This window comes from Balaenoptera borealis (assembly GCF_965194805.1).
Source record: "Balaenoptera borealis genome assembly, chromosome: 8".
In the NCBI taxonomy this organism is placed as follows: domain Eukaryota; kingdom Metazoa; phylum Chordata; class Mammalia; order Artiodactyla; family Balaenopteridae; genus Balaenoptera; species Balaenoptera borealis.
Window position 1 is genome coordinate 1,242,012 of NC_138865.1, and position 25,384 is coordinate 1,267,395.

Sequence of the window (25,384 nt, forward strand, 5' to 3'; positions counted from 1 at the left end):
AAAAATGTTTGTACATACATTAATATTTTTAAAAATTATAAACATAACTAGTTTGAGTGGAAGAAAAACTGTGCCAAACATAAACATATATTCTAACAATGGATTGATTTAGTTAGAAGGATCTTGATTTAAACCTATTTTTTAGGTTTAAATGAAAGACAAGTTAGAAATCTACAGTAAAGAATATATCAATATACCATATTTTAGTTAAAGAGAACTAAAGAGAAACATTTCAGAATAATTTGGAAAAAATAAGTGTTTTCAACTTCATGTCATATATAAATGTAAACAAAATAGATAATATTGATAAATAAAAAAATATATACATACAATTAAAAATTTACCATGGTTATCTCTATGCAGTAATACTAAGCTAGAATTTTTATTTGGAATTTTCTCTAATTTCAAAATATTCTATAATTAATGTCTTATTTAATAATCTAAAAAATATAATAGAGGCAAATTAATTTTTCTTGATATCCCTGGCAACACCCTCACAGTATTTAAGAAGAAGAGCATCCAAAAAAAAAAAGTGTAACAGGATAGCAACTCCTAGGTGAAAGGCTTTGTCATCCCTGTGATATTTATTCCCTCTTCTGTGTGGGTCTCCGTCGGGTCCTCCACCATCTCCCCCAACCCCTCCCCACCCAGAGGCAGGCAGTAACTCCCTGGACAGAGCATTTGGGGAAGACTCAGAGCACAGGGTTCAGCCCCTTCCTTCCTGGCACTCCGTGATGACACTGCTTCCAGGACTGTGTGACACGCATCACAAGCATCATCCCCACTTCCAGGACCATCACAGTGATGACCGTGCACATCTGTCCAATCCTGGGGTTCCCTATGGGGAAACTCACTGACTCTGTGTCATTAAGCTACCACCACACTCAATCAAGAGTTTGTTGGTAAAAAAACTGATATTTCCACCTCTGCCTAATTTGCCTTAGTTAGTTTTGACTAAGAAAGAAGGAAAACACTGCACCCCTAAAGCACCAGTAAATAATAGTATCACTAGGTGCCAGAATAGACATTATATAACTTAAATTTCACACAAATGTACACAACAGTCATAGCGGCCTCTATTTGCAAATGAGAAAATAAGGTTCCAAAAAAGTGTGAGTGATTTGTCTAAGGTTTTGTACCTGCTAAGTTCTTTTCTGAATCCAAAGACCATGATCTTTTTAAAGTCTTTGTTATTTTAACCATCTTTCAAGGAATGTTTCATTAATTACTTACTAATATCTCTTCAACAGGTTGGATTCTCTTTCTTTCTCTTTTGAAAACGTACGGTTCTTAGTTTACCTTTTAATGCTATTGTCAAAGAGAACAAGAGCCAGACACTAGTTAAAACAGTAAAGATAGATTTTATTCAGAAACTACTGCAATGAGAGAAGACAGACTTCGGTGTAGGACTGAGATCAATTCCAAATACAGCAAGGACAGTGGAAATTTATAGTCAAGGAGAGTGAGGGGATCTGTTGATGGACAACCACCCTAGAGGAAACACCAAGGATCGGGAGATTCTTGCTGTACTGACTTCGCAGGTGCCAGGCACTAATGTTTGTGTTCCCCAAATTCTTATGTTGAAACCCAATCCCCAATGTGATGGTCTTAGGAGGTAGGGCCTTCGGGACGTGATTAGGCCATGAGGATGGTGCCCTCAGGGATGGATTAGTACCCTCTTACAAGAGACCCCGGAAGGTCCCTCCGTTATTCCACCGTATGAGGACACAGCGAGAATGACCATCTGTGAACCAAGAGGGGTTCTCACCAGACACCAAATCTACCAGCACCTTGATCTTATACCTCCCTGCCTCTAGAACTGTGAGATATACATTTCTGTTGTTTAAAAGCTACCCAGTCAAGGGCACTTTCTTATAGCATCCTGAATGGACTAAGACAGCAAGATTCTTGCCAGAACTGGGTCACACAGACTTGAAGACAAGGCCCAAGAATGAGGCCTGATAGAAAAGAGGGCTCCCAGCACCCTGTCTAAAATTCAGGCAAGGTCACTCTCCACATCATTCTCTTACTTAAGTAACTTATTCAACTACCAGTTACTCCAAATCCCTCGCTGCAATCCCAATAGCAGAAAATAATCACCACTTGCACAATGCTGTATCCATGGTTGATAGTCAAAGCATGATCACAAAATTAAATTGTCCAAAGCCAACACTAAGCCAGACAAAATGCAAAGAACATGACCATCAGCCTAGGGTTGGACAAGCTTCCTTAAAAGGCATCAAATTGCTTGAAGGAAAACCTCCCCCAGGGTGACCTACAGCCGGCCTATCTAGTAAGACACTTATCAGTGCCACACAGACACAGCTTATCAATTTGAAACTATTTATTCCGATAAGTCACATATGGAAGCACATGCTGAGATTTGAAATGTTGCCAGCAAATCACGTATGATCTAAAATGTTATCACTGGATGAAAATCGTTTGATAGAAATAAAATAGATAATCTGTGAAACTAATGAGAGAATTAGTAAGATTTCTGAAATATTACCTGGAACAAAAAAAACAGCACTCCCTTCCCCTGGGGACCACTGACCCTCTGAACAGTTCTGATACAATGGAAGCTGGCATATTCACTGGAAAGAAAAGGGACAATCACTCTCGTGCATCTATTTCATCCCAAACATCATGGTGGACTTTTAACTTATTTAGTTATCTCAACAGATTTTAGAGATAAATGCTATCCCACTTACAGTTGAGGAAACTGAAAGACAAAGAAATGTAGTACATTTTCAAATGCTATATTCTATTGAATAGCAGAGCCCAAATTAAATTCAGGTCTGATTAAATCCTAATTGTTTTTCACTATAGATAATATCAGAAGAATTGTATTCATTTATTCATCCTGTGAATAAGACAGGCTTGGGCATTTTCTCATGGAGCTCACAGTCTAGATACGTTTAAAATAAATATATAATTAAAAATAGTTTTTCACAAGCAACCATACACTTGGAATTATTATAGGTGCTTAAAAATCGGGAATTATGAGAGCATACAACCCAGTGCATTAAGGAAGATCTCACGTAGGCTGATACTGGGAAGAAAGTTAGAGTTAATGAGGTGAAGTTGCATGGTCAGGAAGGAAATGGGGAGTGCATTACTGTCAGAGGGAAAACGTGTGATTGTCCAGAAAGAGAAAGGGGTTTGGTGTGTCCTTTGAATGGAGGATTGGCCACACTAGAGAGACGAGCAAGCAAGCCTTGGATCTCTGTGTAACGGTGAATACTTACTTCTCACACTCCTTACCTGTATGCATTCTCCATCACCGAGACCGTTAGTGACGCGAGAATGATAAAGTCCATGCTGTTTTCAAAGACTGTTGCCTGAAAGTCACAACTATCACTTATGATCACATGTCATAGTCCAGAGCAGGTCATGTGACCATGTCTACCTTGATGGGGATGAGGATGTGTGATCTTAAGGTGAGGATCTCCAGCAGGAGAAGGTGCACCGGCTGATTAACAGACTAAAGACTACGATGGAGGGAAAGGAGACATGGGGTGAGGCGGGACCATCAGCCGGGGAACAGACTGCTGTGGGCGTTGCAGGCACCACTTTAGGGACACAGTGTAACAAAGTTCCATCTTAGAAGATGAATCTGGTTGTTGTGGTGCGGATAGACTGGAAGGGAGCAGAAATAGAACCAGAAAGACCAGTGAGGAAGGCACAGGATAACAACCTGGAGAGGTGATCTTGGTTAACAGCGGAAGCGAGAACGGTGGGAGATTAGTGATCTCTTCAGAAATCCAGCAGGGTACCGTGACGTAGCGAGCGTGCACGGGAAATGATCACGTGGTGTCAGTGCTCATCTAAGTTTCCATCGTGGGCTATGGAATGAGTAGCCGTGACACCTACTTAGATGGACAGTGTGAAGACTGGTGAAGTCTGCAGGGGGCCATCAAGGTTTGAGAACCAGTCGTGTTTAATGTGCTCTCCTAGGAGACACCCAAGTTGAGTGTCAAGTGGGCAGGCAGATCCATGTGTCCAAAATAGAGCTTAGAAGAGAGATCTAGGTTGAGTATATGGACTGGGGAGCCGTTTGCATAGAGATGGCCATAAATAAATGACCATTTAGATAAAAAATATATATAGGGAAGGGAAAATGCCAAAAGCAAACACCTTTGGAAATCTAACACAGAATGCTCAGTTTGAGAAGCATAACCCAGCAAAGCATTCTAAGCGGCAACAATCAGAGAAGGAAGGGCTGAAGCTGAAGAATACTGTTCCCCAATTCTCCACCCGGGTCATCAGACTTGAGAAGTCTCATGTTAACCCATGAAATGATATCTGTGCATTTATTTAAGGAAGAATTTGAGACTGTAACCATCTCGTTTATGCTCTCCTTTCTGGTACTTTAAAAACAGGCGTACCGTCCTGGAGGGATGGAGACAGCCAGGCAGAGGGGAAGGTAAGAAGCCTGGATATTCTTTCTTCTCCTGGTCTCTTCTCCACCACATCACACGTTCACACACCTACACACAGATTTAAATTATGTCTATGACTCTTCTGCAGGCAGTCACTGAAATGGAAGAGTTAAACATATTCTATGTCCTGCATGTTGCTCTCAGGGCTTAGAAACAGCACTATTTACAACTTTAACTGAAAGACAGAGAGGTAGGCAAACGTGAAATGCTCTAACAGTTGTCTTCCCAAGGCTTTGATGGTGAGTTGACAAGATAACACAGGACGAATGGTGGGTAAGGGCGATATTTGAAATTCTGTACAAATGTCCAGGGTGTGGTATTAAAAACTGCTTCAGTTATCACTGGATTTATTTCGATGTCAAACTGAAACTACGCTGAGAAGTGGACTTGATGCTATTTATTATTCTCTTTCCCAGACGTACAATGACGAGGGCTGGCATTTAGTTTAGTCTCCCCAGTGGAGAGCTGGCCGTGGGTCCCTATCTGGTGGCAGCCCTGTGCCCCTGGACTTCATGGGCTTCTTTATCTCCTGCATAAAAACCACAGCAATGCACCGTGCACTCAAAGAGTCACAGCAGCGCGGATGCACATGGACTGAGGAAAGGTCGTCTTCTGTGTCATCAGTCACCTTGCGTCCCAAACTATTCCCAGCATGTACAGAAAAGGAAGGTTGTACTGTTAGTTCCCAAACACTGGCCAGAAGGAAGCAGTACCTAAGATTCCACCTTTGCCATGTGCCAAATATCTTGAAAATGTTTAGGATGAGTAGATCAGCTTGCTGAATTTCTTCTTGCTTTAATTTATCAGAAATTAAATGGTTCCTTGGTCCACAGTATTACACACTGTGTAATCACTTCTGCTAAATATCTAGGTTCATCGCTCGCAAAAAAACTAGAACACAATTTGGGCAAGTTCTTTGCCACTTTATAACAAGGATCACCTTCCCTCTGGTTTCCAGGTCCCTCAATTTCATCTAAAGCCTCATCAAAATCACCTTCAAATTTTAGACTCCTATCAACCATCTCTTTAACACGATCTAAGCTCTTTCTAACATGTACTTTAAAATTCTCCCAGCCTCTGCCCATCACAGCTTTCACATTTTAGTCCTGGCGACAATCCAGCAGAAAAATGGGCAAAGGTCACGAACAAACATTTCACACAAGATTTATAACATATGGAAAGATGCTTAACCTAACTCAGGATAAGGTAAATGAAAAATGCAACTACACTAAAATGCCATGTTTCATCCAGGATATTGGTAGACATCCAAAAATGTGATGAAGTACTTACTTCATGAGCCTATGGGGAAGCAGTCTTTCTCACACACTGCTGGTAGGGGTTCAAAATGGCACAAGTCCACATGGAGAGCACTCTTGCAAGATCTAACAAAATTACAAAAGCATTTATACATTTGCTCAGCAACCCTGCTTCTGGCAACCTAGCCCGCAGATATAGCTGCGCACCTGCAAAATAATGTATGTAAAAGCTAACTGATGTACCACTTTTTAAAATAGCCCCAAATGAACACAACTGGAGTGTTCTTCAATTAAAGACGGTTAAATCATAGCACATCCTCTTACTTCTAGCCAGTCACTCATCTTGACTTTCCTTCTCCCGAAACAGTTTCTCAAGTCCAGACCTGCATGTCCAATTACCAACTTGGCGTCTTCACTTGAATTAAAAGAGGCAGCTCAAGCTCATGTGTCCCAGACTGAACTCACTGTCGCCCTAAACCCCATACCCTATTCAGAAACCTGTTCTTTCTCCTCTGCCCCAGTCTCTTCAATCCGCAGGGGTCCTCCTTAACTCCTGTCTTTCCCTCCATCTCTACTAATGCAATTATGCAATTGTACTCATCCAATACGCTCATCATCTCTAAACTGATTTTCTTTCCAAACTACCATCATCCTAGGCTTAGCTACCATCAATTTTCACTTGGATGACTTCAAATGTTCATAACTGTTACCTTTATATCCTCTCTTGGTCACTTATGATTCTTTTTTTTTTTTTTTTTGGCTGCGCCATGCAGCATGTGGGATCTTAGTTCCCCAACCAGGGATCGAACCCGTACCACCAGCATTGGGAGCACAGAGCCTTAACCACTGGACTGCCAGGGAAGTCCCATGAATCTTTTTTTTTATAACATAATTGTCAAAATATACATACTCAGTAATATACAATCTATATACTCAATAATCCATTTATACAATAATGTACATGATATAGGCACTATACATCATTTACAATAATATATACCACATAAATAATGTATAATAATACCCAAATCTATGGTTAAAATTTTCCTGATTGAAAGCCTTCTATCACTCCCTATTCTTAAAGTCCCCAACAGTGCTTGGCTATGCATGATTTGAGCTTATTTTTATTCTAGCATCATCTCAGACTTGTTTTTTTCTATATCAGTCTTTCCTAATTTTTCTCTTTGTCTCAAACATACTGGTCTCTTTCTCATTTTAGGTCCTTATACATGCAGTTGCCTCTACCTAGAATACACCTTTTCCCTTTTTGTAAAACTACTTTTATTTTGTGGTGATCCAGTTTTCCTGTATCTTCACCATCATTTAGTACTATAGGTATTTTCCATTTTGGCCGTTCTGATAGTGGTATTTCATTCTGGTTTTAATTTGCATTTCCTTAAGGGCTAAAGATGTTGAACTTCTCTTTGTGCAATGGTTATGAACCTCATATATTTGAAAACTTATAAGAAATGGATCAATTCTCCAAAACCCACAAACTACCAGTCACCAAACTCAACCAAGATAAAATACGCAATCTGAATATTTCTAAAACCATCAAAGAAATTAGATTTATAATTGAAAAGTTCCCACAAAAGAAATCTCCAAGCCCTGATGGTTTGACTGAAGAATTCTGCCAAATACTTAAAGAATAATCAACACCAATTTCACATACTGTCTTGGAAATGGAAGAGGTTGGAATACTACCTAAATCTTTTTTATTAAGCTAATATTACCTTAGTACCAAAATCAGACAGAGAGAGTAGAGAAAAAAAGAAAACTACAGATCAATATATTTCATTAACTGAGATGCAAAAATTCTCCGAGTAATATTTCTTAGTATGAATGTACTGCAACTGAATTATCCCTTCCTCTGTTAGTGGATGTTTGGGTTGTTTCTAGATTTTACTATTATAAATAATGCAATTATGTTTATTCACATACATGTCTTTCTACTGGCAGAGTTTTCATTTCTCTTGGGTAAATGTTGAGGAGTGGAAGGGCTCAGGTACCTGCTGGGGGGTATATTTAACTTTTAAAGAAAAAGCCAAGCAGTTTCTCTAAGTGTTTGTACCATTTCAAACATCCACCAGTGCGTTTTCCAGTTCATCCACATTGTTACCAACACATGATACAGCCAACTTTTTAAATTTTAGACATCCAAATAAGCGTGTAGCAGAATCTTATTGAGGTTTTAAATTGTATTTCCATAATGACTAATGATTTTGGTCATCTTTTCAAGTTCTTGTTATCTTAAGATTTAGATTGTAAGACTTAGTTCTTGCTTTTTGTCCAATCTACCTCTACCTTTAAATAGGGGTGTTGAGATCATGTTTTCTATGTCTTCCATCAGTACTTTGTTCCTTTTGTCTTTGTTTCTGACTTTTTTTGGATTAAGAATTTCTTACTCTTCCATTTTATCCTCAGTATTGGTCTATTAGCCTTTATTTGTTTGCTTGTTTGTTTATATTTTATCTATTGTTGTTGGGTTTGTAGTCTATGTCTTTACCTTAGCAGTCTACCTTAAAGTGACCTGATAGCACTTCACGTAGATAAGTGCTTTACAATAATACACCCAATATTTTTACTTCCAGTTTTATGCTCTGGTTGTCATACCTTTGACTTATGCATGTTACAAATTCCACAGTTTATTATTAATGTATTTTCAATGGTCAGATATCTTTTGCAGAAATTTATATAATAAGAAAAAATCCACATTCAGTCTTCTTTACTCTTTCTTTTAGATTCACATTTCTATTTGGTATCATTTTTCTTTCAACATTTCAATATTCCATATACTGTAGGCCTGCTCATTATGAATTATTTCAATTTCTATATGTCCAAAGTATTGAAAATTACCTTTGTTTATGAAAGGTATTTATTCCACATATATAAATTCTACATTGTTTTTTTGGTTTGTTTGTATGTTGTGTTTTAAAGATTTTACTCCATTGTCTTCTCACTTCAATTATTTTTGGAGCAATCTCTGCTGACATCCTCATCTTTCTTTCCATGTACCAATTGTGTCTTTTTTCTCTTGCTGCTTTTAAGTTTTTCTCTTTATTACTATTTCTGAGCAACTTTATGATGATATTCCTTGCTGCAGTTGTCTTTATTTTTGTGTGTGTTTGACATTTTTTGAGCTTCTTGGGTCTCCAGGTCCATAGTTTTTATCAAATTTGAAAAATAAAAAAGGACCAATATTTCTTCAAATGTTTCTTGTGCTTTGCTTCTCCCCAAGAGAGATTTCAATCACCCCATAGTTCACCAATGCACTTTCAAATTTTCAGAGGTCGTTATTTTCATCTCTGTTTCATTTTGGATAGACTCCCTTGCTTCAACTTCACTAATGTGTTCTTTTGCAATATCTAATCTACCAATATCTAATTCCACCCAGTGTACTTTTCTTGTAACAAATACATTATAGGTTTTGTCTCCAGAAGTTCAACTTGGAATTTTGACATATTCAGGGTCTCTACTTAACTTTTTGAACCTTTGAAGTACAGTGATAACAACAGTTTTAATATAACTGTCGGATAATTCTGACATATATTTCAGTTCTGTGTTGGTTTTGCCTGATTGACTCTTCTCATAATTTTGGGTCATATTTATTGTGTTTGTGCATGCCTGGTAAACTTCGACTTTATGCAACATATCATGTACTTACCTTGTTGAAGTACTAAATATTTTTATTCTCCTGTAAAACTACTGCTATGTTTTGGGACCCAGTTTAGTTATTTGAGAATAGTTTGATCCTTTTGTGTCATTTTAAAGATATGTTAGACAAAACCAAAACTAAAAACTGTCAGTTTTTAATAGCTAAAATAGAACACTACACCAAGATGATATTAGAAACTTCTGAAAATTTTTCTTCATAAAGTTATACTTTAAACCAGAAAATATTTGCTTAATCTAACTCCTACATGGAAAAAGAGACACTAAAGAGTAATAATTACAAATTAATTAATAAATTTAATTGCATTTAATACATTTGTATTATATTATTAATTCTACAAAAGGAATAATTAGTTGGATTTTAATACAAAATCTGTGTGAGAAAGTAAAATGCTAAGCTGATATTTATTGCTAAGAAAATAAATGTATGTGTTGCATATATTAGGCTTTGTTCCATCAATAGAAAAATCCTACTATACCTGAAAATTGTAGATAAGACCTTTTTTATACATTTTCGCCCAAGTTCCTCATTTTTTTCCTTCTTGGAGTGAAAAAAGAGATGCAGATTTCTTCATTGCCATCTCTACACAAACTTTCATCTCTCTATTCATCTATGTTTTCCCTTGATGTTACAATATTTTGTATCTCAATGTAAGAGTAAAAATAATTTTATATATTTATTTCCTGCCTGTTGTGACTTCCAATGCATACATTATATCTTGTAAGGGATAATATATACAACAGAACAAAACAAAATGAAAAATTGAGATTAAAAATAAGGCAACAGAAGCCTCGTAAATGATAAAGAACAACTACATATTTAAAGATTTCAGGCACACTGAGATTTTGATTTTGTTTACAAATTTGGGGATATAGTTACTATAAACCTGGGAAATCTACCTAGTGAAGAATCTTGCTTTTAAGCACACGGTCAGCATGGCATCTGGAGACTCCTAACTCACTCCCAGACAGGTTGGTACTGAATTACTCAGACAGAAGCAAGAGTTTTATTTATCCCTCAGTGGCCATGCTTATGTTTCTATTTTCAAACCCAAAGAGCAAAGTAAGATATTGCAAAGCCCAGGAATTCCCAAGTCCCTAGCACCTCTGCTGAATGCAACAGGAAACCAAGTTTCTCACTAGTTCTTAGTTTCCTACTAGATCCTAGCTGACATTTCTTGTGATTTGTGGGGTTCCTAATCTATTGAGATATTCTATGACACCCACTTATCTTAGTGAAGCTAAATCTGTGTACTGCCATAGATAAATCCTCATATTTCACTGGTGTAATACAGTGGTTTGTCTCTTACTTCCACAGAGTATAATGTGTAATATCTCTTTCATCCACATTCCACTAACCAGAACTCAATCAGAGGACCACACCTGATGTAGACTAGCCTGTGCTCAGGAGATGGGAGCAGCTTGCTGAACAGCTAGCAGTGCCGGCTGCTACATTTAAGTGAGAGGAGGAGTCATGGTACCCGAGGCTCAGGACTTAAATATCCCCACAGGATGAAGCACCATCTAGATGCTTTGGCATAGAGATGGTAAGAAAGCACTTAAGCTTTGAAAACAGAGGTACCAGATTTGAATGCCGGTTCTTCAATTCACTTGCCAAGTGATTTTGAGAAATGATACCGTCTCTGTGAGTCAATGTTCTCATTCATAAAATGAAAATTACAGCACCTATTAGAGGCTAAGCTGTGTCCTCCCCAAATCCATACGTTGAAGTCCCACCTCAGAATGGCACTGTATTTGCAGGGAAGGCCTTTAAAGAGGTGATTAAAGTAAAATGTGGTCATGTGGGTGGGTCTTAATCCAAATGACTAGTGTTCTTATAAGAAGAGATTAGGACACAGACACACAGAGGAAAACCATGTAAAGACACAGGGAGAAGATGGTCCTCTAAAGCCAGGGAGAGAGTCTACAGAAGAAACCAAACCTGCCAACACCTTGAACTTTGGACTCCCAGCCTCCAGACCCCTGAGAAAATAAATTTCTGTTGTTTAAGCCACCAGGCTGTGGTGCTTTGTAATGGCAGCCCCAACGAACTAACACAGTACCCAACTCCAAATACAGTTTTGATGACAAAGTTGAATATTTAGGCTGCCAACTAAACTGCTTCCTATATAGAAATCCTTCAATAAGTGACAAGTCTTTCTACTTTGATTGATACATGAATGTTTAATTGAAGTTTAGTAATTTGCTTTAAAAACTTCTGACTGTGGAAACCATTTTAAAAATGGATTAGAATCTCGGAACAAAAGACCAAAATGTCTGATGACATTTGATTTGAAAGAAAGATAATAACAATCATTGTTTTAATTATAGTATCAACGGCTAAAACTTACTGTTTATGAATGCCAGGGCCTCATTCATGTTGACTCTATAAGTGGCTGGTTACTAGTTAGAGCACAGACCAAGCCCAACCACAGCCCAGAATCCCAGAGTCAAAGAGCTTTGTTACATTCAGGCTCTAAAAATACAAAGGATCGTAAGAGGCTACTACAAGCAACTTCATGCCAATGAAATGGACAACCTGGAAGAAATGGACAAATTCTTAGAAAAGTACAACCTTCCAAGACTAAACCAGAAGAAATAGAAAATAGGAACAGACCAATCACTAGTACTGAAATTGAAACCATGATTTAAAAACTCCTAACAAACAAAAGTCCAGGACCAGATAGCTTCACAGGCAAATTCTATTAAATATTTAGAGGAGATTTAACACCTTCCTTCTGAAACTATTCCAAAAAATTGCAGAGGAAGGAACACTTCTAAACTCATGCTATGAGGCCACCATCATCCTGATACCAAAACCAGACACAGATACCGCAATAAAAGAAAATAACAGGCCAACATCACTGATGAACACAGACGCAAAAATCCTCAACAAAATACTAGCAATCTGAATCCAACAATACATTAAAAGGATCACACACCATAACCAAGTGGAATTTATCCCAGTGATGCAAGGATTTTTCAATATCCACAAGTCAATCAGTGTGATACACCACGTCAACAAATTGAAGAATAAAAACATATGATCATCACAATAGACGCAGAAAAAGCTTCTGACAAAATTCAACACCCATTTATGATAAAAAACAAAAAAACAAAACAAAACAAAAAAACAAACTCTCCAGAGTGGTCATAGAGGGAACATACCTCAACATAATAAAGGCCATATACTACAACCCCACAGCCAACATCATTCTCAATGGTGAAAAGGTGAAAGCATTTCCTCTAAGATCAGGAACAAGACAAGGATGTCCACTCTCACCACCTTTATTCAACATAGCTTTGGAAGTCCTAGCCATGGAAATCAGAGAATAAAAAGAAATAAAAGGAATTGGAAAAGAAGTAAAACTGTCACTGTTTTCAGTTGACAGGATACTATTTATAGAAAATCCTAAAGACACTACCAAAAAACTACTAGAGCTCATCAATGAATTTGGTAAAGTTGCAGGGTACAAAATTAATACACAGAAGTCTGTTGCACTTCTATACATTAACAATGAAAGAGCAGAAAGAGAAATTAAAGACACAATCCCATTTACCATCAGATCAAAAAGAATAAAATACCTAGGAATAAACCTACCTAAGGAGAAAAAGACCTGTACTCTGAAAACTATAAGACTCCAATGAAAGAAATCGAAGATGACACAAACAGATGGCAAGGTATGCCATGTTCTTGGATTGGAAGAATCAATACCATCAAAATGACTATACTAATCAAGGCCATCTACAGATTCAATGCAATCCCTACCAAATTACCAATGGCATTTTTCACAGAACTGGAACAAAAAATTTTCAAAATTTAATGGGTCACAAAAGATCCCAAATAGACAAAGCAATACTGAGAAGGAAAAACAGAGCTGGATTAATCAGGCTCCCTGACTTCAGACTATACTACAGTCATCAAAACAGTATGGTACTGACACAGAAACAGAAATATAGATCAACAGAACAGGATAGAAAGCCCAGAAATAAACCCTCGGACCTATGGTCAATTAATCTATGACAAAGGTGGCAAGACTATACACTGGAGGAAAGACAGTGTCTTCAATAAGTGGTGCTCGGAAAACTGGACAGCTACATGGAAAAGAATGAAATTGGAACATTCTTTAACACCATACACAAAAATAAACTCAAAATGGATTAAAGAGCTAAGCGTTAATACCAGATACTATAAAACTCTTAGAGGAAAACATAGACAGAACACTCTTTGACATAAATCACAGCAAGATCTCTTTCAAACTGTCTTCTAGAGAAATGGAAATAAAAACAAATGAGACCTAATTAAACTCAAATGCTTTTACACAGCAAAGGAAACCATAGACAAAAAGACAACCCACAGAATAGGAGAAAATACTTGCAAACAACGTGACCGACAAGAGATTACTCTCCAAAATTTACAAACAGCTCATGCGGCTCAATATCAAAAAAACAAACAACCCAACCCAAAAATGGCAGAAGACCTAAATATACATTTCTCCCAAGAAGACATGCAGATGGCCAACAGGCACATGGAAGATGCTCGATATCACTAATTATTAGAGAAATGTAAATGAAAACTGCAATCATGTACCACCTCACACTGGTCAGAATGGCCATCAGTAAAAAGTGTACAAATAACAAATGCTGGAGAGGGTGTGGAGAAAAGGGAACCCTCCTACACTGTTGGTGGGAATGTAAAGTGGTGCAGCCACTATGGAGAACAGTATGGAGGTTCCTTAAAAAACTAAAAATAGAGTTACCATATGATCCAGCAATCCCACCGCTGGGCATCTATCTGGAGAAAACAATAATCTGAAAAGATACATGCACCCCAATGTTCACTGCAGCACTATTTACAATGGAAGCAATCTAAATGTCCATCAACAGATGAATGGATAAAGAAGATGTGGTACATATATACAATGGAATGTTACTCAACCATAAAAAAGAATGAAATAATGCCATTTGCACCAACATGGATGGACCTGGAGATTATCACAGTAAGTGAAGTAAGCCAGACAAAAACATATGTTATCACTTATATATGGAATCTAAAAAAAATGATACAAATAAACTTATTTACGAAACAGAAACGGACTCACACACTTAGAGAATGAACTTATGGTTACCATGGCACAAGGGTGCGGAGGGAGGGACAGATTGGGAGTTTGGGATTGACATACACACTGCTATATATAAAATAGATAACTGACAAGAACCTACTGTACAGCACAGGGAACTATACTCAATATCCTGTAATAAGCTAAATGGGAAAAAGATTTGAATTCTTTTCAAAAGAATAGAAACATGTATATGTATAACTGAATCACTTTGCTGTACACCTGAAACTAACACAACATTGTTAATCAACTGTATTCCAATATAAAATAAAAAATTTTTAAAAAGTATAAGGACAGCGCTGATGTTTTATACCAGTTACGTGCAAATGGTGAGCAGACAGGCACAAGTCCAGTAAATAAAGCAATTAAGAGTGGCCAGGGCTATGTAAATCTTCCTGGAGAACAAGACTGAGCTGTCTGAAACATCTAACAGGATCCAGACCACGTCAGGCTTCATCACAGAAGCTGCTACTGCCTTTGTGCCGTGAGAGCCAGGGAACCTGGCCCTCTCAATGGGACATGCTCTTTGATGTCCTCTGCTTTATTCAGCTGTCTGTGAACAGGCGATTTCTTGAATTATTTAATTACCATAAAAGAAAATGTATCATCTGCCAGTAACTCTTGCTCTCTGTCAACCGTTGTCACACTTACGACACCTACACAATCCTTACCTTCATTTTACAAATGAGACAACAGTCAGACAGGGCTTGAATGGCTTGGCCAGGGTCACACAGAATGGTAGGTGGTGTAGTCAAGGCTTGAATTCAAGCAGTCAAGACTGTGTTTCTTTAACTACTGTGCAATGCTGGTGTTCAAGGCAGGCGGTGGTATAACAACAGAGCCAGAGCCAGAGCGTGAAAATGTCAGAGAGAGAGAGAGAAATATCATATGTCTATCATACATACATAAAAATATATGTAAGTCTTTGAAAAGGCTATTAGAAGGCTATAATGGTCTAAGATTATCACTAGTTATGAAGCACAAGTAAGGATGAAAACCTAAGGGATCAAACTGAAGAACAGTCATTGGGAAATTTATGAAAAACTAATGATTCCTGACCTAGCGCTATACATATTGTATCTAAATTGTACAAGCAAACTGTTTGGCTTGATTCTCACAGAAATGGCGACTTTGGACCCAAGTAGGATACCCAGCACAAGGTAGTTTGGGGACAGGCAATTCCTTCTCCGTTCAGGTCTTCCCTGGGATATAAATCAAGGCCTCCAACACACCTACAGAAACGTTTCGGAAACACACCTATTTACATAGAATGCTAATGTTTGCTCATACCTCTTTTGTGAGTCTATATGCAGTACCCGATTCCTTATATTTAGTATATCTTTTGCTTGTTCATTTGTTTTCATTTTTCAGCTGCTGGGGATCTGGAAACATGATAAAGGTGATATTTATAGGACACACTGAATATCATTAGATATAAGTATTTCTATTTAGAGAATTTGAGAGTTATAGAGAAAAATATATTTGCTGCTACCACTGAGATCCTAGTACCTATGTTTCCTATACTTGCAAGAGTATTTGAGATTCATAGACTTAAGGACTTTAGAAAGTCTCTTTTATGTGTTCATCAATAGTTCAGCCAATTTTTCCTGAGGCTTTAGGCTAGTCAACAAAAATATAAGTAACCACTTACTTAACCAGATCATGCTATAATACTTTAGTCAGATAGTTTTCATTCTTATAAGTAAAAATCCCATTACCAAAGTGGGCTGGAAAAAGATTTTAAAAAGGAAAACATTTGAGAGAAAATTTGCTGCATAGATATAATAAAGGCAGCATGTTTTAAATACCTTTATTTTCTGTTCTGTGTATAAAAATATGTTTTCCTCTATCATAAATGCAGAATTGGCTCATGTCCTTTGTAAACTGGGTGTGTATATGTGCACATTTGTATGTCTGTATGCATGAGTGTGGTGTGTTTGTGGGTTTTCTGTTGCTATCTCATAAACTGGAATCGCTGTGGTTCTCCCCACGCTCAGGATAATGTGTTTAAGCAACCGCTGCCTCTTTAACATCTTTACAAGCAGGCTGTGTGATTTCCTTCCCCTGATGCACTGACGAAACAGGAAGAGTTGGAAAGCAGCAGCATATTTCTCAATCTTTCAAATAAGATTAAGTAAAAAGAAAGCATCTAAGGCTACTGAAAGCCATCGCCCTAACCAGGGACTTACCAGATGTGCGCTTGAATATTTTTCATCCTTTTTAAAAAATTATCAGCTTAAAAGTTCTTTTCTTACAATTTAAAGTCTCAATCAAGTCGATCCCCACTTAATACAAATCATCTTTTGGCGTTTTAGTATAACACTTCCCCTATTGTTGAGTCATCAAAAAATCCTACTGAATAGTTTTTATATTTATTTTTTTATTTTATATTGAAGCATAGTTGATTTACAATGTTGTGTAAGTTTCCAGTGTACAGCAGAGTGACTTAGTTATACTGAGTATCTTCAGTAGTAACATTAATTGTCCCTTTGACTCATTAGGACGCTACCTTTCACCTTCCATTGGTTTTCTCCATCTGGTTCTCATACTATTATGACCAGATTTTTATTAGTAACTTTTTATTTTCCCTGGCACTGGGGAATTGAAATTCAGCTGCAGCCTATTCTAGCAAACTTTTAAAAAATATTAACTAAAGTTAATCTTTTGTTCAGGTTTCATGAGCTTTGCCTACTGTCCTTTTTCTGTCCCAGGATCCAATCCAGGGCATCACATTATATTCAGTTGTCATGTCTCTGTAGGTTCCTCTTGGTTGTAACAGTTTCTCAGACATTCCTAGCTGCTGATGAGCTCAAAATATTTAAGAAGTACCAATTGAGTATTTTTAGCATGTCTTTCAATTAAGATTTTTCTGATTTTTTTTATGATTATACTGGGATTATCGAGTTGGGGGAAAGACCACAGAGGTGAAGTGTCATTCTCACCACATTATATTGATATCAAGGCTACGTAATCCCAACATCACATCACTGTTGGTTTGACTGATCCTCTCACTGAAGTTCAGTTTATCAGATTTCTCCACTATAAATTTACTCTTTCCCCTCCTTTCCACATTATACTCTGTGGAGAGAAGTTGCTGTGTGCAGCCAGAGATGAGTCTTTCTTCTTCCTGTTGGGCTGGGCTATGTCACAGGGCGTGAGCGCTCCCCTTGCTGGTCTCCTGACCCTATTTATTGGTTTCTGCTTATTATTATTATTTTTTACAATATATTTATATCAGTGTAGATTCATGGATATTTATTTTACACTTTAGCTATAATCCAATACTCATTTTTTAAAATTTTGTTACTCAAATCATTGTTCCAACTTTGTCCATTGGGAGCTCTCTCTATTGGCTTCTGTGTCCCTTTAACTCAGCCACTTAAATGTGGTGTTTTTTTTTTATTGCTTTGCTTTCTTGATTTTTGGAGTACTTTCTCTCTGGCACTACAGATGCTCCAAGGAACGTTGTATATTCTCTGCCCAATCCCAGAATCAGCTCCTGCTCAGAGCAGCCTGGTTTCTTGCTAATGAAGAACAGTTTGAGAAGCCAAGATGTAGCTGCTAGATTTGCTTGTTGCTACTGGATGTCATTGCTTCTAGATCCTCTTAGAATCAGCATACTTTTAAAATATTGGATCCGTGAAGTCACCAAAAGACACTCCCAACCCGCAGAAATATTGTCAATGAGGTGTATTTGTTGTGGTATTTTTTCTCCAGGCAGAAGTTCACTTGGTCAAATGGCACCAACCTATAACTGGCATTCTCCCACTTGCAAATAATTACTGATGAAAATTTGTTTAGCCCTCATGATGAAGGCTTACCATGTCCTTAATGAAAAAATGTTATGTTTGGCAGTTTTCCCTTAACAATTTAAAAATTGTAAAGTATAAGGGGACATATAAACACAATGTGCTTTATCCTGAGAGTTAAAAAGAGAGACTACTATTATGTCATTTCTATAATTGAATTCAGCAAGACTCAGGAAGATGAATGGAGTTCTCCAAGTTCTGACACATAGGCAGAATCTAGTATTTTAATGTATTTTTCATTACAGCATGCTGCTTTATAAAAAGCAGATTTTATTCAATGACTCCATTATTTTCAATAAAACAAAATAAAATTTTGCACCTCTGATTTATTATAAAAATGTAAAAAACAATGTGAACTATATACTCCTCCTTTATACATCCCAGATAAAATATGGTTTAAAAACAATGTGTCTAAAGTTTAGTCTTAGATAAAGCGTTAAAATCAGATGTTCTGCCTAATGCTACAAACTGTAATGTAAATCGCTCCGGAAAAAAGAAGCACCTGCTCTCATGCTTCTACACCTCCTCCCACCCCCCGCCTTAACTAGCTTCCTTGCAAGAGATATTTAATGGCTATTTTTGCCAGTGCCTTCAAGTTAGAAAACATTGCCCACTGGAATCATGGAGTTTTGTGAAATTCAGCTGCAGCTTATTAAGGCACTTTTTTTTTTTTTTTTTACATTCTTATTAACCATCCCAGTGACTAACTGCCATTAGTCTGCAAATATTCTTTGTACTATTTAAATACGCATGCTGGTGAGGCATCTTTTATCTGTTAACCTAATGAGTTTGCTGGCATGCTATGTTCCACACTTGTCATTTTTCCTGTAGACCATTTGTTTTCTTTCTAGCTGCTTTCCAAAACAAAAATGTTCACATTTCTTCTACATGCACAAAACTTTCCCTTTGCATCCTTAGATTTTGTAACAAGATAATAAGGAATAATTTTAAATTATTAATGATAAATGTCCCCACCTCCTTCCTAAAATCTCTTCATCTTTGTTTTGCAATCTCAAATTTTCTATTACTTTTACTTGAGTCTCCCCCTCCATTAAGGCATGAGGGTTATTAAGGCATAAAGGTCACCTTTCCTGTCCTATGTGTTCTCCATAGTAATGCAGGATTTAGAGACATCTGATTAAAACTGTATTATCTGCTAATACAATTTAGTGAAAAATTGACACAGAGACTCTTTTCCACATACATCACGCACCATTTTGCACACTTAAAAAAATCTGTGAGCATTTTAATGCATGTTTTTTTCATCCAGGTTAACACATGAATTTTGGAATCCTGGCTCTGCCACGTACCTGTGTTACCAGGGGCAAGCTTCCTCATGAAAATCCATCATTTCATCCTTTGCTTATCATGTTCTCTGCCTGATTTGTATTTTTCTGACCTCTAACTTTCTAGTCAACAAGAACTTCTTCCAGTAATGTCTCAGAATATTTGGATTCTCTAGTATGTTGGCATTTATTTTAGGTTATTTTGTATTGTTACTAATGTAGTTTACATAAGTCTAAATTTTTTTGCTATCTTATTAGTACTCAGCACCAAAACTTACACATAGAAGGTGTCCAGACAAAGTTAACACATGATGTTCACACATTTCATTAGCAAACCCACTCTAATCCCACTTTTTAAAAATATAATGTAAAATGTTCATTCACAATGGAAGTTGTCTTGATTTCAGCAAAAGGAGTTAGGATTTTTTTAAATTGTTTTTCCTCCCTAAATTTTAGATTTCTCAAGAAATCAACTTGGATATTGCATGCCCACCTTAAAAACAGTTTCAACATATTTTTAAAATAAAAACGTATCTTCTATGTTTATTCTTTAGCTCATATATTTATTCAAGGAAATTTACTGTAAACTAGCTGATGCCTTCTCTGTTGGATGTAATTCACTCTTTTATGAAATGTATATTTCAATAGTGCAATGCAGCTTAGACTGATGTTTTAATGGCACATTCTTAGTTGCTGGATTCATTTGCATTTCCATCCTATGTAATATCTACAGTCATCATCTGTTTAGGCTTTATCATGCTTGCCTCTTGCATCTTCACCTCTGAACTACACTTTTTCCGTCATTAGCAGTAGCCACCATGGAGTGGTTCCAATTGCAGAGTAACCCTAGGTTACTTAGAGTGATGGAGAGGTCTCCTGATGAGGGTCCCAACTCCAAGAAGTAAGAAGATAGAAAGCTGAGAAGTTTAAGTGTCAGGCAAAATGCAGGGAGCCTGTCTTTGTCATGGAAGCAGAAGACTAACATAGACTCCAACCAAGTCCCACTCAGCCAGTACTAAGATTCACCATGGTTCGCAATGATATTATGAGGGAATTTCTTGTTTTTATGAAGAATAATATTCGAATAGAAAACAATGCAATATGCTTTGTTATTATTAATATAAAGATTTCTAACAAATCATGGCTGGTTGGATCACTGGTGAAAGCCATTGGTAAAGAGTGAATCTCAGTTTCATACCAAACTAATATATTCTCTGTTCTCTAGAGCTAAGAGCGCAAATTAGAAATATTTATTATTCATATAATATTTTGGAAATATTTCTTGGTCTGTATATATGACTCCCAAAGCTATAACGACATATTTCTTATTGTTGCAAAATGGTAGCTTTAGATTAACAAAGCATATTTTTAGTTCACAAAATTGATAAGCAACTCATACTGTATATGAAATAAATGATGTCACATACGTGAGAAAATAAATGCAAAATTAACAATACCAGAAAGTGTGGGTTTCTATTATTAATATATATGCTCATTTAATGAAATAATCAGTATTTAAACAGTACCAACTTCATGATAGTAGAAGAGTACTTAGAAGTATAAATAAATATTGCTTCTTTAATAGACACCTTTTTAATAAATCACTGTTATAGAGCAAGATAAGCTGTTAACTAATGATAAATAGGTTGATGAAGAATTGGATGGCCCTGATGGTAAAATAATTAGTCTAAACTATAAGGTCCCATAGAGATTCTTTCTATAATTTCTAAAGGTCACATAACATTATTTCTATTCTACATTAATCAAGGAGCAAAGCCTCATAAATAGCAACTGAAGTATATAAGAAAGGAAGACACCAAATATTAATAAATTAAATGGTGAACTAAAATAAAGCACTTATATTCAGATTCTCTAAGACATGCATACTTTAACGTAAGGGTGAAGCAGGATTGATTATGTAGCTTCATTTATTTTGTGGCTCTTATGGCAGACAATTCTGTTTCAGAGCGGGAAAACATAATCTACTAAGGCTATGATAACTGTGCATTAGCTTTGTGATTCTAACCTATGGGATTCTTTATTTGTTTTTTCCCTTAATGAAGGCAATAAACCACTGTTGTCCAAAGACAAAGCGGCCAGTATACTTCAGTTGAGATTCATTTGTCTCCTACTATGAACATCATCCAAACCACCTAAAAATGGTGCTTTGTGAAAGGTTTTTTAAAAATTGAGTAGAAAGACAGAAGCAAACAATCAAAGGTTTCAACAAGCTTTTGTCAATATGCTGATTGGACAGGTACTCAGCTATGAACATGGTTCCCTAACTCAGCAGTCTGGTTTTATGGTACTTTTTTTATGATTCACATATCTCCAAATTACGCTCACATTAAAAACAAACATCTGGTATACATCATTTTATGAAATATGCAAATAAATCTACTTACTGCAATACGGTAAAATATATTGATCTATAAACTACAACACTGAACAACAAATCAACCATAAACTAAACCCCAAGCATCCTTTCAACACTAAAACTGTTCCAGGTTTCCTCCCGGGAAGTGTGAGCTGTCACTGGGTCCCAGCCCCGAGGTGTGATAATGACCACAAATGAGTCCTGCCTGACAGTACAGCCAACTCCACAGCTTAGACAACCTTTCGGGAGGACACATACAGCATATATACACATACGGAGCTCATACAGGCTGTTACCCTATGTGTTGAATAGTCTATTTCCTGGAGTTACAGCTGAATGTTTTCCAAAATTTGCTTTGAGGAAAAAATTACAGTTTGGGGAAATCACTGTTAGCTGAGTAATTAGATTTCTTTGTGTCATGTAGCCCCTTCCAGATTTTATGTAAAAAAGTCACTTGGCTTAGCAGATGGATAATTCAAAGACATGAGATATTAATTACACCTCTAGTTTCAATACGTTTTGAGAATTTATACAATTATAATGATTTTTTAAAATATAGGTAAGTAAAGAGAAGCAAAGTAAAATCTCCCATAAAACTGTCAGCAATTTAAAAATTCTTGTATATGTTGGTACATGGTCAGCTAGATAACTAAATGCATATTATATGAAGGCATTATAAACTATGATCTCATCTAGAGCATCTTCCCTTTCACTTCCCTTTATTCCATGGCTTTCTATGTTTGGGGTAATATAAGGTTGTGTTTTTACATATATGAAATTTACCTGTACACATTTTCATGACAACAGACACGTTTGGACTTATATGTTATGTATTATTTGTATGTTCATGTTACAGTGACTTCTAGATATATTTTTATTAGCTCTAACTGTCTATTAGTCGGGGTTCTTAGTATCAGTATGATTGATCCATCCATCCACCCACTTTAAGGAATTGGCTCACAAAATTACGGTGACTGACAGTCCCCAAGATCTGCAGTGGGTAAGCTGGAGACCAGGGAGAGCCAATGATATAGACCTAGTCCCAAAGCTGGCAGGCTCAAGAAGCAAATACCGTATGACATCACTTATACGTGGAATCTAAGACTGCAAGGAGGCACCAACTCACACCACTTGAGTCTGAAGGCAGGAAAAAGCCTATGTCCAGCTCAAAGGCAGCCAGGGAGGAGGAATCCCCTCTTACAAGGGGAGGTCCAGTCATCTTCTTCTATGCAGAACTTCAGCTGATTGGATGAGGCCCACCCATAATAGAGTGCAATCTGCTTTACTTAGGCTATCAGTTTAAATGTTATACACGCATCCAAAAATGCCCTGACAGAGACAGCCGGGATAATATTTGACCAAATATTTGGGGACACCATGTCCTAGTCAAGTTGACAAAATAACCATCAGAACTTGGATTGGTTGAGATTTCTGTTAAAGTTTTGTTTTCCAGTTCATACAACTCAACCACAAAAAACAAATAACCCAACAGAAAAATGCACAGAAGACCTAAACAGACATTTTTTTCAAAGAAGACATACAGATGGCCAACAGGCACATGAAAAGATGCTCAACGTTGCTATTAGAGAAATGCAAATCAAAATTACAATGAGGTACCAACTCACACCAGTCAGAATGGCCATCATCAAAAAGTCTACAAACAATAAATGCTGGAGAGGGTGTAGAGAAAAGGGAACCCTCCTACACTGTTTGTGGGAATGTAAACTGGTGCAGCCACTATGGAGAACAGTATGGTGGTTCCACAGAAAACTAAAAATAGAGTTACTATATGACCCAACAATCCCACTCCTGGGCATATATCCAGGCAAGACTATAATTCAAAAGATACATGCACCCTTATGTTCACAGCAGCACTACTCACAATAGACAAGACATGGAAGCAACCTAAATGTCCACTGACAGACGAATGGATAAAGAAGATGCAGTACATATATACAATGGAATATTATTCGGCCATAGAAAAGAATGAAATAATGCCATTTGCAGCAACGTGGATGGTCCTAGAGATTATCATACTAAGTGAAGTTAGTCAGAAAGACAAATACCATATGATATCGCTTATAAGTGGAATTGAAAATATGACACAAATGAACTTATCTGTGAAACAAAAACAGACTCACAAACATAGAGAACAGACTTGTGGTTGCTGAGGGGGAAGGAGGGTGGGGGAGGGATGAACTGGGAGTTTGGGATTAGTAGATGCAAACTATTATATGTAGGATGGATAAACAACAAGGTCCTATTGTATAGCACAGGGAACTATATTCAAAATCCTGTGACAAACCATAATTGAAAAGAATATAAAAAAGAATATGTATAAGTGAATCACTTTGCTGTACACAGAAATTAACATTTTAAATCAACTATACTTCAATTAAAAAATAAAATTTTGTTTTCCCCCTGAAATAGATTGGAAATTACTAATAATAGCTTCTCTTCTTCTATTTCTGGGACTTTATTCATTTTATTCATCTTGATTTTTTGCTTGTTTGTTCTTACCTACCATACCTTGAATTTTGTGTTCCTCCAAATAATCATTTTAGTAATATTATAGAAGTCTCTTATTCTAAGAAGCCTTATCTTATTATTCTCCTCTCCACTGAAGGCCAAGTTAAGTGTTTCTCCTGTGCTTCTATCGCCATCTTTAAAAAAGATGCATTTACTATTTATCACAAAATAATACAATTGCTGGAAGACATATCTGCACATAACTACAAATACTTCAGAGGCAGGCAGGATGTCTCTTATAGCATTTTATGTCCAGTATAACACAGTGTCTGGCAAATAGTAGTCTTCATTACATGAAGAAAGGCAAGAATGATGCTAGCCATGTCTATCTTCTGGAAATCAAGAATAACTCTATAGAAAATAGATACTGAGCCCAAAAATTATGCTGTGTTCCTTCAGTTCTCTGCATTTGCAATTGTTCTCACACAATTTCAGGTTCATTTTTCTTAGTGTTATTGATAGTGGTAACTTCTGAATATGACATTTTCACACAGCTTTTTAAAAAATTTCCCCATCTCTTATTTTGCTTCTTTGTGGTGAATAGAAGCAAGACCTGAAATAAAGTGCATCAGAAGATAATAATTTCTTAGAAATTTCAGCTTAGCTTTATAAGCTCTAAATTACATGCTTTCTTTTTATTATAGTAAAATACTTATAGCTTCTTCCGCCTACTCAAAAACATGACTTTAAAATTTGACTCTCTACTACAGAATTCACCAAGTCACTGAAAATATAAAGTAGTGAGACAATTTATTCCACTTTCCAGGATACGATTTCCACGAGTGGCATCTCTTATGACCTCAACACGTGAGCATGAAAACTGCCACATTATCAACTCCCTCAGGCTTCACACAGCTGTTTATGTTCTTGGTTGTTTTAGAGGTTTCTTTTTA

The 25,384-nt window shown here is 36.7% G+C and overlaps 1 long non-coding RNA gene across 1 annotated transcript in view; it reads right to left on the minus strand.

Moving 5' to 3' along the window:
* The window catches only part of LOC309633381, a 364,347-nt gene that overhangs the window by 181,861 nt on the left and 157,102 nt on the right, over positions 1-25,384 (minus strand). The window lies entirely within an intron of this gene.